Below are 12,036 nucleotides of genomic sequence, written 5' to 3' on the forward strand. Positions count from 1 at the left end.
CTACGTGTGTAGATGATGGAGATGTTGGTTGAGAGTGAGTTGGTGAGCTGTGCTGTTTTTGTAGTGTAGCCTTGTTGTGCAGCAGACATGGAGAAGCAAAGTTGTAAGGAGTGACATGTTGCTTATTTTGTTTGCGTCTGTTTAGGGTGGAAGGTGAATGAGTTAGGGGTGGTGGTGCAGCATGTGGGTCATGTTGTAAGGCTCTAAATTTCCAATGGATGAGAGGCGGTTAAAAGAGTTGCTGAGTTACTGTGAATGTGTTAGGTGTGGGGGAGGAGAGGAAGCTTGGCATTGGTGTTTGTTCAGGGTCTGTATCATTTGTGTAGTCAGGCAGGTGGGAGTGGGTGTATGTTTGTAGTTTGTGACAGAAAATATTATGAGGTGTGTGTGAGAGATTTTGTTGTGCTGGTGTGTGTGCCAATTAGGCATAAAACCCTAAGTCCTACGTCCAATAGAAACCCGAGTTCCAGCCCTAGTCCCAGCAGCCAATCAGGAATTAAACCCTAAGACCTACATCCAATAGAAAATCTAGCCCCAGCCCTAGTCCCAGAAGCCAATCAAAACCCTATGCCCTATGTCTAATAGAAACTCTAACCCCAGCCTTAGTCCCAGCAGCCACGAAATCCTAAGCCCTACGTGCAATAGAAACCCTAGCTCCAGCAACCAATTACAAACCCTAAACCAACCCACCAATCAGAACCCTAACCCTAAGCCCTACGTCCAATAAAAACACTGACCCAGGGACCAATAGTAATGGATGATTAAATAAAACCTTACAATTAGAAAATCATCAATACACGACTTTTAAAACATAACTATAATTCCGAGATCCATCGTAACCCTTAGCCGCACAATTTCCACGAGTATTAGAGAATACATTATATACAGTAATTAAGTTAATCTTTATTACAAGTCAACAAGGCAAATCTTAGGATAGGAATAATTTACAATTGTAAGTTCATTACATTTGTGCAAATTTGCATGTGCAATTCAAAGTTCTTCTCTAGCTATCAGCAACTTACAATTTTATATTTGCCCAAATCACTGACTTCCAATTTCTTTTTCGAAAGAATCAGAAATTTCATAAAATTTGCCTTCATTATTCTTCTGTTGGCTTAAAATAAACTACCAAGGCTTGTCTACATGATCGTACACCTCTATCATTAAAACTGTTCTTTCAAATATCTTTTTTTTTTTTTTTTTTTTTTTTTTTGTCCTCATGCGCCACCAAGGTTCTATATGCGTGATCGGTAGGTTAGCAAACAAAATGCTAGCTCAGTCGGCGACTGGAGGGGACCAAACGGTGAGCGAGAGCCTCGTCCCGTAGCAGTATAGCTTGACATTCCCACGATCGACATAGCATAACCTTATAGAGGATTTTGAAGATCCACCAAAATGCTGAACAAGACTGTCCAGGCATTACACATACCCAGACAGAGTATAGATGGCTTAATCATTGGACCTGGGGAAAAAAAAAAAAAAAAAAACCCCAGACTCTCAATGATCCCATCTTAGGAGGTTCCAAAAAGACCTTTTCTCAGGATTCCCTATTCTGACCAAATCCAGCTTGGAGACTTGCAGGGTGGAAGCAAACCATTCTATGACTGAGGGAGGTGAACAGTCCTTCCACTTCTTACATATCTCCCTTCTAGCAAGCAATATTGCATAGAAGACAAGCTTTTTCGCCATATTGGAAACCCCCTCTAGGATTCCAAAGATCACTAACTGAGAATCCAATACTATGTTGAAATCGACAGACATTGACAGAATCTTACAAATAGATTCCCAGAACTGCAACAAAGATGGACACTCGTAGAACATGTGGATGTCCGAGGCAGCCAGGAGACCACATCTAGCACACTTCACCGTGTTCCCTTGAGTAAATTTGGACAGGCGAAGGGGAGAGTAGTACGCTCTGTGGATAGTATAGAGGTGGTTCCTGCGCAACCATGCCGGCTTCACGACATCCCACAACATTCTACATGATTTCCCCCATACCTCTTGCAGACTGGTATTGCTTATGTCTGACCCCCAAAGCTCCTCAGGTAGCTGGAATTCCCCGTCTAACTCCTCCAAAATCAAATTGTACCATAAAGAGATCTCTTTCCTGGCCGGGGGTTTGTCGATTAACAAATTTATGAAAGTACTATAGCTGCCTAATGGGGGCTTGCTTCTCTGAGAGGGCTGTGTTATATAAGATCTATACCAACTGGCCATTTGCAGATATTTTAGCCTAGATAGGCCAGAACCAATCTTCTCCCTCAGACAATCCCAAGAAAGCAATTCACCCTCAACAAATAGGTCTCCCCAACACTCCAACCCTGCCTCTCTAATGGGTAGTGCAAGCAGATCACACAACCAGGCCAGGGGATCGGGGAGATCCCATAAGGGAGTCCTACTGCTATAATACCCTATTTTGGTGGCTTTTAGGACCTGGGCCCAAGTCCTTGCCATCCCCAGTAGGATCTTCAGCCTGATCTTTTTGAAGTATTTCGGATCTCCAAATTTCAAGAGGAATCCAGACTGACTAACCCCCTCTCCATCTAGCAGGGTCGCATATAATATTCCGACACCAGACTCTGATGGCTTTTTTAACAACATTCTGGCATGGGAAAGCTGGAACGCCCATGCATACAACTGGATGTCCGGAGCAGCAAAGCCCCCCTTTTCCCTACGCCTCCTTATCTTTTTCCACGAGATTCTTGGAAGATGTTTATTCCAAATAAATGTATTAATCTCGGCCTGGAATGTTTTAATAGGAATTGGATCAAAGTACAGGGGAATAGTACTAAATAGAAAGGAGAGCTTTGGCAGAACCGTCATCTTGACCAGATTTGACCGCCCCAGTAACGACAGAGGGAGACAAGACCAGGACTGAAGTAACTTTCGACAGTCCTTGACGATCTTTAAAAAGTTGGTCTTGACGATCTGGTCTAAATCCTCAACAATGTCAAGGCCCAGGTATCTTAACTTCTTTCCTGGCTGAATACCGGCAATGCTCGTGCACTGATCCATACCCCAAGTCATCATCTCAGTTTTGGTGGTATTGATCTCATATCCTGATACTTCTCCAAAGGCTGAGGCTAGCTTGAGTATTTCTGGAAGAGCCATATGGGGATCGGAGGTATAAATAATGATGTCATCCGCATATAGGGCCACTTTTCTCTCCCAGCCCCTACACGCAAACTCCTTGATGTTAACATTATCCCTCAGAGTTTGTGCAAACGGTTCGACATAAAGGTCAAATAGGAGCGGAGAGAGAGGGCAGCCCTGCCTAGTGCCTCTCGAGATGTTAAAGGGATCGGACAAACCTCCGTTCACCAATACACGAGCACTTGGGTTCCGATATAAAAGGGCAATTGTCCGCCGAAACACTGGTCCCACTCCAAACTTCGCCAGGGCCTCCGACAGATACGACCAATTCACTCTGTCGAAGGCCTTGGCAGCATCCAGGGTGAGGACCGCCAAGGGGGACGGCTCCAGAACTGCAAGATCTATTGCCCCAATTAGGTCGTATGTCAGTTCATATAACTGGCGCCCCCTGACAAACCCTTCCTGATCGGGATGTAATATTTTGGGTGCAACAAGAGCTAGCCTATTTGCCAAAATTGAAGCAAATAGTTTGTAATCTGAATTCAGAATGGAAATAGGCCTATATGAGCTACATGCCGTTGATGGTTTCCCCGGTTTTAAAATTACAGTAATAGACGCACTGTCCCAGGACTTAGGGGGGGACCCGCCAGCCAATAGGATGTTATTAAATAGTCGAACCAGAAAAGAGGCAAGTTCCCGCTCAAGCACCTTATATATTTCGGCCGGGAGGCCATCTGTACCAGACGCCTTCCCCTTTTTGGCATCATGTAGAGCCTTGATGACTTCCTCCTCCGAGATTTCACCTTCTAATGTTTCGCTCTGCTCAGTAGAAAGTGCTGGAAGAGTGATCTTGCTAAGCCAGAAATTAATGGTATTTAAACTAATATTTTTATCTTCACGATAAATAATTTGAAAAAAGTCCCTAAAGGCAGATCTAATGTCATCATCGCGGGAGAGCGGGGAACCATTGACTCTAATCGCCTCGATGTTATTCCGTACTTGGTCAATTTTGGTTTTCCAGGCCAATAGTTTCCCCGCTCCTTCTCCATATTGAAAGTGTGCAAGCTTGCTGGCCTCCCACCTTTCTTGAACCCTCTGATTTAAAATCGAAGCTAGGTGGCCCTTTGAGGAGAGTAAACTCTCAGACAGAGAAGAACGGACCGCTGCTGTATTATAGTTATTCCATTCATCTAGTTGGGTCTGGATCTTAACAATATTTGCTTCGGCTGACATAACGGCCTCCCTATATTCCTTCCTCCTGAAAGCCGCTTTATTTGTAATAAGCCCTCTCAGAAATGCTTTCAGAGAGTCCCATACAATTCCAATGCCTGCCGAGTCAATATTTACCCTTAAAAAGAGGCTCACTTCAGACCTTAAATAGAGAACGTCTTCTGAGTGGGAGAGTAAGGAGCGATCGAAGGACCAACTCCTCACTGGCGCCCTCAATAGTGATGTAAGATCCAAAGCTATGGCCGAGTGGTCTGACAGGTGGATTGGGAGGTATTTAATATCTTTAACAAGATCTACTAAAGAATGGCTAATTAGTATGAAATCAATTCTAGATTGATGGTTATACTTGTGATTTCTGTAGGAGACACCCTGTTTTTCCCCTGCCCTTAACCTCCAAATATCTACATATCCAAACTGCTTCATAGCGTTTAACAAAACAGACCTTGATTTAGATGAAGTTAGCGACCGACTATTGCAAGATTTGTCCAGGGAGGGGTTCAGGACAATATTAAAGTCACCCGCAAAAACTACAGGTTCTGGAAAAGTCAAAAGATGAGATAAAATTATCTCTAATGAAGACGGGTCGTCCTGATTGGGACCGTAATACCCCACCAGAGTTATCTGGGTACCCAAGATGGAGAGTGCTGCTATTACCCACCTGCCTGCAGGATCGACTTTGAAATCCAATACCCTAGCTCTAAGATACTTTTTAAAAATGATCGATACTCCTCTACAAGTCAAAGACTGGGAAGTAGAAATTGCAAAGTCGATCCACTTATTACTTTTGACTACTGCGTCCATTTCATCCTGAGTCAAGTGCGTCTCCTGTAATAAAATGACCTGTGCCTCTGAGTCTCTAACATATTGCAATAGTTTCCTAGCCCTGGGTTTAGTACGTAGACCATTAACATTCCACGATAATATCTTTAAATTAGCCAAAGCCATGATGTTAGATAGCTGACCCTAAAAGTACAAAACCTCGCGTAGGTGCCCACATTTATCTGAGCTAACTTTATGGCAGACAACAACATATCTAAGATTTTCATATCCAAAGCAAGAGATAATAGAACAGTAAGATGGCACAAGAGGAAATTTTTAATCATTTTACCCCGTGACCCTCCCAACCCCCAACCCCACACCCCCTCCACCCCCCCCTGGAGAACCCGTGGTGTATCTAACCGGATTGAATCCAGCAGATGGCACCCCCAACTCAAGCTCCCTTGTTTCACACCCACCCCTGAACTGAGTTACAATCAAGAAGAAAAAGTTTGAAAACATTTTGGAGTAACCGTTTATATAAGCGGAAGGTGGATAGGAAAGTAGTTGGGAGAATACACAAAGAAATTTCTTCTCAACCCTCTTTTTTTTTTTTTTTTTTTGAATGTTATATTTTTTTTTTTCATCCTTTTTTTTTTAAATTATTGCAATATATATATATATATTTTTTTCCCTTCCTTCCTTCCTTCTTTCCTTCCTTCCTTCCTTATCATTTAACTCCCCTTATCAAATAACAACATTCAAATGAGTGAACCTAGCCTTCACAAAAAATCAAATCCTTCCTCAACTCTAACTTAACCCGTTGTCTTATTGCCTAGCTCTAAGAGGAGCTCATCAGCTGCTTGCACTGTACTTATATTAGACATTTTGTTGTTAAACATCACCCTCAAGACAGCAGGGAAAACCAACTGGGCAGTAGCTCCCAACTTTTTGAAAGCCTCAAGCCGCCTTCCAAACTCCCACTGTTTTTCTAGCGTGGCCCTGGATAAATCTGACCTAATAAGGAAAGTGAATCCCTTCCCAGGCAGAGATTTTTGCTTCAAGGCTAAGTTAAGGATTTGCTCTTTAAGGGCATAGGTGTGAAAGTTGACGAGGATTTTGCGAGGCTTAGCCCTTTGCTGGTTGCGCCTAAACGGGTCCCTATGGACCCTTTGAATGTCAACGGCCAGTTCTTCTGCTGACTGATCCAGAGCCAGTGACTCCTTCAATAGCTGTACCACATAAGTTTTAACATCCGAACCCTCAGAGCCCTCTGGTACATTGAGTATACGGATATTAGATCTTCTGGCATTGTTCTCTAAAACTTCCATCCTGTCTAATAGGGTCTGGTTGACCTTCCGCAGCTTGACAATTTCCTCCTCAGCCTTATCGAGGTGCGTGGACAACACAGTGACTGTGTCTTCTAACTCTCCAGTCCTGGAAGTTAAACCATCGATCTTTTTATCCAGGGACTCACAATAGGTGCGGATGTCCATCTGGTTAGCGGAGGATTCTTCAAAGCCCTTTTTGATGTCTTGAGAGAGGGAAGAAAACATTGCTAGTAAGGAGGCAGCGGAAACTGAACCCTCAATCTCATGGTAAGAAGCGGAGGCTTGTTGTTGAGCAAAATGTGGGGGAACACCCAACCCTGCTCCAATTGTGTCAGCAGACTCCAGCTCTGCACCGCCTCCCTGACATTCATATGTTAACGGCGCAGACATACCTCCGGGCAAGGGATCGCCCCTAGATATAACTAACTCCCCCATAGGAGAGAGGTTCACAGAGGCAGGCAGTGCCCCCGAGTCGCCCCCTATGGGAGGGCAAGGGGCAGAACAGGGGACAGGAGAGGGAGCAGAGGAGGGGGCAGAAGTACAATCCACAGCTAAGAAATGCGGATCTATAGCATCCGGAATGATGGGAACGATGGAAATAGGCATTCTCCCCTCCCCTGAGTCTGGAATTGACAGAGAGGCAGACATGTCTTGAGCGTCTTGTAAACAAAGTACCTGGGGTATTGCTTTGAAGTAAGAACGCAGGGACGGTGTTATTTTATTGCCCAACTCTGTACTCAAATCCCTTTTAATTCTCACCTTACGTCTGGCTCCGTTTACACTTATGCCCTTTGCTTTCACTTCTGTAGACAAGTAAGAAGAGGCTTTCTTACCTTTAAGAAGGCCTCCCACCAGCCTGACCTGGGTTACCTCGGGCGGAGTATGACAAGTGGGCTCCCTCTCCGAGCCTCTGCCTTTTCTACGACCCCCTCTGCCTTTGTTTTTGGGTTTGAGGGGCCTTAAATGCGGCTGTGAACCCTCCTCCTCTGACTTCTCCGAAGGTTCCTCTAAGCAAATTTCCACCTGCTTTGTGCCCATAGGACACTGATCTGCCTCTTGACCTTCCACCGCCCACCGTGGATCAAGCCCAAGATTAGCTGCTTGGGAGTTGACTAGCACATTACATGCAGTGAAGGCTCGACAGCGTGCCTTTCTCCCACGTCGCAGCTCCAGGGCGGCAACAGACCAAAGCCAGAGACCGGCCGGTACTCCGTAATGTGTTCCTTCGTCCTGCAGGCTTGATTCGGGGTCAATAGGGCCAATAGGGCATACAACTTTCCAGCTGCCTCCGCCTCCGCTGCTGTAACCGCCTGATTCGACGCCCTGGGCTCCCGTCATTGAGGATAAACAAACTAGCAAGCAGCCGCGTATGTCCGAGAAAAAAAAAAAAAAAACGCCGCTTTCCCTTTCCCTTCGGTTTTGTTCGTTCTCGATTTAAAAAGCCACAAAAACCCAGACTAAAGGGATCCTTTCAAGGTACGGGGAGAGTCTACGGGGAGAGTCTCAGGTCTCAGGTCCCTAAGTTATTCATTCCTTCAAGTTGCAGGGGATCGGTGCCGAACAACGGGAGCTTGGTCGCGGAGCCCCGCAGCGAGTCAGCCGACTGCCGCCATGTTCTTTCAAATATCTTATTCTTTCATCCTTCATTGATGTGCGTATGCAAACCAAATGTATAATATTTTCCTCCCACTGATTATATAGTCTGCAGGGGATCAGCTTAGTTGGTCTCAGCCAAGGCATTGCATGCATTAGTCCTGGCAGTTTGCCAAATCTTGCTTTCAGAAAATATAATATTTGTTTGTACTGTCCAAGGTATTTCTAGATATGGCTGAACTTTAAGGATCGTATATTCATTCACTATCATCCAGGCATGCGTTCGCTTAGTAAATAACGTTATCTTTCAGAAGGGATAGGTGTTTTTTAATCTATGATGTTTCTTTTTAAAGATAGTGGTGTTAGTGACATTGCCCAAATCTCATGTGCTGACAACTCTTTCAGTGCTATTTGAAGATATTTATAAAAATTAGAGGTTTGGTTCAGTTACATTTCTTGTCAAAGTAGACAGCTCATTGGATTAAAAGTGTTGGTTTTAATTTGTTTCCATACCTTTACATACTGACCTATTTTGCGATTTGCTGGTTGCAGATCTAGTTGGATCTGGGCCGGTGATGCATTAACTGGAAGTCGAAACAAATATTTAAATGTTTTTGTTATAGCATTATTCAATAGCGTAGAGTCCATACCGCAAAGAACTTCACTTCCATAGGTAAGGCTGGGCAGTAATTTAGCTTTTATAACGTTCAGTAGTGGAAGATGGGTTAGCCCACCCAGAGAGCTATGTAGTGAATGAAAGGCCATAAGTAAACAATTACTTCATTTTGTCAGCGCTGTTTTATGTTGTGAAAATGAGCCCTTGTCGTCAAACTGTATACCAAGGTATTTATAAAATTTCACTTGTTCTATCTGCCGACTTTGGAGATACCATTTATGTTTACTGTGGCTCAATACCCTATTGCGAACTTCCATTACTTTCATTTTTGTTTCATTTATTACCATCTTGTTCTTAATCAAATACATTGATATTTTAATTATAAGTCGCTGCAACCCTATCTTTGTTTGGCTGAGCAATACAACATCGTGGGCATATAATAGATTTGAAATGTGTTTATCTGCCAATTTCAGTGAGTGAGACAACTCGTTGTCCAGTGAATCCGTAAGGTCAGATAAGAATAAATTAAATAAATACGGTGCTCAAACACATCCTTGCTTTTAACCCTGGGATATATCAATTGCTCTTGATAGCCGTGAGCCATTACCTAATAGAACCCTGGTCCAAGTCTTGGTGTATATTAATTGGATTGCTTTTAAAAGGCCAGGACTAATTCCATAGTATTCCAGTTTCCTACATAAAATTTGCCTTTTTACACAATCAAAAGCTGATTTAAAATTCATGAAACATAGGCATAGCGGTTGTTTTTTCACTTTATACTTTTCTATTAATATTCCCAGTATGAAAATATTAGTTGCCGTACCTTGACCTTGTATAAAACCTGATTGATTTTGCGGGATTATGTGCTTTTCTGTTTCCCACTCTGTTAGTTTTTTCAGGAGAATTGATGCAAAGAGCTTAGGGCCATATGTATGAACACATTTTCCCATAGACACAGAATGGGTAAAACCCTTTGATACATCTGGCCCTTTGCTTCTATATCTTGCGGTGTAATTAATCTGTAGTTAGCTGGTAGGGACCACTCACCACTTTTATAAATAGGTGAGATTATAGAACCCTTCCAGGAATCAGGAATGGTCGATGTCCGCAATGCTTGATAGAATACTATTGTTAGGTAACTGGCCCAAATTAATGCATTCTCCTTATAGAAGACAGCTGGAATCCTGTTTGGGCCAGGAGAGCCATCAGTTCTCTGTTTCTTCAAGAGTTTGCATACTTCACTTTTGGTTATAGATATGTCAGTATTCTTCTTATCCACTGTTTTACTTAACCCCTTCACCGCGGCACGAATTCCGCCGCGGCGCTGGGGGGGTTTGGGGGCAGTGCGGCGCCGCCATGCTCATGACGGAACCACGCCGTCATGAGTCACGGGCGAGCTGTGCTCATGACGGAGTGGGTCCACTCGCGCTAATCGCCCGCACAGGCGGGGAATCAGCGCCGCGTGGGCGGAGCGGCCGCCAACGGCCGCAGCATGACGGAACCACTCCGTCATGAGCACACGGCGCCTGTGGCTCATGACGGAGTGGTTCCGTCATGAACAGCGATGCGGTTAAATTGACTATGCCGGGATTAAAATCCATGCTTAGGCTATTATTCAAATGTGAATGTAGAAACTTGACCCATTCTGTCTCAGGAACTACAGAAGATGTAGTTGTCCTACTAGATCTGTTCATGTTGTTGATTAGTGTCCAGAATTCCCTTGCATTATTCTTTTTACTGCTATATAACGCTTTTGCCCAGAGTGCTTGTTCTGCTTGCATTTTTTCTTTCCAAGTTAATTTTCTTACACCTGCATTTATCTTCTTTAATTTTTCTCCGTAGATTTGATCACCTGGGTGCTTCTTAACCAATCTTGGGATTCGATTACGCTTTTTTTTAATAGATGACATTCAGAAGACAGTTTAACCAATGCCAGTGACTTTTTACCCTTCTGCTCTTTATTACCATCTTTTTACATCTGGCCTGAAATTAATTTATTTGTAAAGAGGGACCATTTTTCAATAGCGTTAGAAGAATCTCCTTTAAAAAAAAAAATCAACTATCGCTTGTGAAGTTGCTATGATTGATTCTTTGGAGTTTTCTGACCAATGAAGTTTCTTATAGCTTACCATAGTTATGTCTCTCAGAAGTGTCATATATTTTCCATGCCTTAAACAGTTTTACTTTAACTCTAATATTTGTTGATTATGATCACTCCCATTTGCTCCTCCAATCCGATAAGATGGAATCTTTTGAAAATGGGTCAAACAATGCTATTGTGTAGTCTATTCGAGATTTGTTACCCAGTGCTCGATTAGTCCAGCCGGGTGGTTGGACTTATCTAGCAAAGCAATCTAACATAACATATGGCCTGTCTTGCAGAAAGCGTCTGTTTAGCACCCTTAGACCTAAGGATTCTAAATCTTTAAAAAAACTCTTACCAATTTTCCCTTTCTTTTCTTCCTTAATATCCAGTTTAAGTGGGAGGCTAGGGATTGCCCATAAATTGTTGAACTTCGTCGTCTTCATCATAAGACCTCAACATATTCAAATTAAAGTCAAACGTGATGATGACCTCAGGTTGGGTGTCTTTTTCCAATTGCTGTAATATTATACTTATCAAGTTGCTAACCATCGCTCTGCTTGAACTGCAATCAGGGTGAATATTTAGATTTAGGTGCCGATTCCGATCCAGTAAAAATTTACCCCATACGAATCGTATCCGGATTTTTGTCCGTACGAATCGTACAAGTAGCGTACAAACTGCCAAGTACGATTCGTATGGGAAAAAGTCCATACGAATCGCATTGGGAAAATTTCCCCATACGTCCTCGGGTCGGAAAATGTGTCCGACACATCCCCGGACGATTTAACGTACGAATCGGAAAAATCAAGTCCGACCGCGCAAGTACGATCCGTCCCGTGCTTCCAATTTTACAACCGTATGGAAAAAACACCGTACGGACCGAACTCCTATAGCAACCATGGAGACATGTGCCCACATACGCGCCGAACACCCCACCCCAGAACCCTCGTATGTATGCGCCGAACACCCCCCCAGCCCCCGTATGTACGCGTCAAACATCCCCCCAGCCGCGGATGTACGCGCCGAACCCCCACCAGTGTATGTACGGAGCGTACCCCCACCTGTGTATGTATGGAGCGTACCAACACCCCACCAGTGTATGTACGGAGCGTAACCCCACCCGTGTATGTACGGAGTGTACCCCCACCCGTGTATGTACGAAGCGTACCCCCACCCGTGTATGTACGGTGCGTACCCCCACCCATGTATGAATGGAGCGTACCCACACCCCACCAGTGTATGTACGGAGCATACCCCCACCCGTGTATGTATGGAGCGTACCCACACCCGTGTATGTACAGAGCGTACCCCCACCCGTGTATGTATGGAGC

Source organism: Triturus cristatus, chromosome 2_2, assembly GCF_964204655.1.
Source record: "Triturus cristatus chromosome 2_2, aTriCri1.1, whole genome shotgun sequence".
NCBI classification, from domain to species: Eukaryota; Metazoa; Chordata; class Amphibia; order Caudata; family Salamandridae; genus Triturus; species Triturus cristatus.